Source organism: Volvox carteri (genome assembly GCF_000143455.1).
Source record: "Volvox carteri f. nagariensis unplaced genomic scaffold VOLCAscaffold_22, whole genome shotgun sequence".
NCBI classification, from domain to species: domain Eukaryota; kingdom Viridiplantae; phylum Chlorophyta; class Chlorophyceae; order Chlamydomonadales; family Volvocaceae; genus Volvox; species Volvox carteri.
Window position 1 is genome coordinate 1,580,295 of NW_003307565.1, and position 2,107 is coordinate 1,582,401.

A 2,107-nucleotide genomic window follows, 5' to 3' on the forward strand; every position below is an offset into this window, starting at 1 on the left:
AGGCAGATAGCTAAGGTGGCACGTGTGACAATTGATGGGTAGTGTCAACGTGGTGGGAGCTGTGCTTGTTGCAGCAGTGCTGATGCTGTGGGAGGTATGCTAGTCATAGTGTGGGAGGCAGGAAGCCAGGGCTCATAACCTGTTGAAGAGACGGTGTCTCTCTGGAACCTAGCAGACATGGCTAAGAGTCATTGGCCGTTACACGTAGCCTGGAGGTCTGCGACCTGCCACCGACAGCCCCTTGCTTGGGCGTAAACGTATGAGTCTGAGTGCCATTACTGGCACACATCAGGGGCTCCACCGCCAAGTCCGTGGTCCAGGCCGGCTGCTCAATGCTCAGCAGATCGCAGCTTGCCAGCCTTCAGCCTGTTGGCTTTGGGGTCTGGTGCTGCAGCCATAAGACACACGGAAAACAGCGCAGTACAGTATTGTATGCACTGCCTACGGTGCCCCTTCAGGCATTGGCCTGCCCATTCGGGCGCCTGCTCACGCGCCCTTGGCAGCCCCCTCAAAGTCTAGCTCGACACACTTCCTGAAAGCCCTCAGCACTTTGCCTATGACGTCGTTGCATGTCCCCTACATTATAGATCCATAAGCAAACGGCATGATCCTTTATGGGTTGGTTCCTTCATGCTCGGGAACTTTAGACTGACCCATGGCAACGCTCTAAGCACCTCCCTCCTGGCGTCTAGCTAGTGCCTGTTTGATTGTTGTCCTTCTTATTCTCTTCTTCATTCATTCAATCCAAGTTCAAACAAAGTGTGCCTTTGCGACACACCATCAGCTTTGCCGCTGCATTCCGACTTCAAGATGTGCAATTGGAACGATCCCCGCATGCATTCTGGCTGGGAGCAGACAACATTTGGTCCATGAAGCACGGACACTTTGGTGCACCTTGAACTGCCAGCCAGCAGACCGAAGGGCCGGCGTCGAACATGGATGCAACGGTAGTAACACGGCAGTCCCGACTCATGGACTCGTGTCCTCATGCAATGGCTGCTGCCGTTTAGCCGAGTCATAGAGACGGAGCAGACAGCCTTCCTCACGGACAGGCGAATTGCGGATAATGTGTTCCTCCTACAACTGCTGCCCACGCCTCTCCGTGTGAAGCACCGTACTTGTGTGGCAGCTCTCCTTGACTTCTACAAAGCCTACAATACCCTTGATAGAGATTTTCTGTTCACTTGTCTGTGTGAATTGGGGGCAGGCGTAGGCTTTATTGCGTGGGTTCGACATCTGCATACCAGTACACAATCAGCGGTGATTGTCAATGGTTACCTTTCCTACTGGGTTCTTATGGCGGCTGGCGTCAGGCAAGGCTTGCCCCCATCCTCTACCTCGCGCCGGCATAAGTTTGCATGACATTCACCTCGCAGCATCACAGTATGCAGATGATTGTGGAGCCTTTTTGCTTCACCTAGCAGACATTCCCTGCTTCAAAGCGGTCATGGATGTTTTCCACGCAGCCTTGGGACAACGGCTCAACAATCGCAAGGTTGAGCTTTTGCCGCTTGGCACGTTCATGGCGTGGTGGCGTGCACGCCACCACGTGGTGGCGGACATACCACCAGCGAATGCTATTGGTAACCATTTGGTGATGCCGGTTACTAACCTGACTGAAGTGGCGAATTCTGTGGGAAACTTACAAGTAGCAGACGAGGTTGAACAGCTGCCTGTTGTAGGTTCAGAAGTTGGCGGTTTCAGGGTTTCAGTAGCTACAACCCTAGGGGTTTGCTTTGCAGATAGGCCCTTGCTCGAACAGCAGTCGGTTCCGCTCTCGGCAGTTAGGAATAGCTTGCAGCTAGTCGCTGGGATGCATTTATCAGCTTTTGGTCGAGCTTTTGCGGTATCAGGTTATAGGATTAGTAGAGTCCTGTACCGCTTGGAGGTTATGGGGGCACCTAGCATCACCTCGATGAATAACCTGCTGGGAGACTGTGCAGCCGTTATTGACATGCGTCAGCCGCCATCTGCACGGGACAGTGCTGAGCGAAGACGTGCCCCGGGTGTGGGAGTCATATACATGCCGTTTCCTCCTGCCATTGGGGGTTTTGGTCTTATTCCTCTGCACGAACATCTGGGTGCTCGTTTTGCTTGTCTGTCTTTT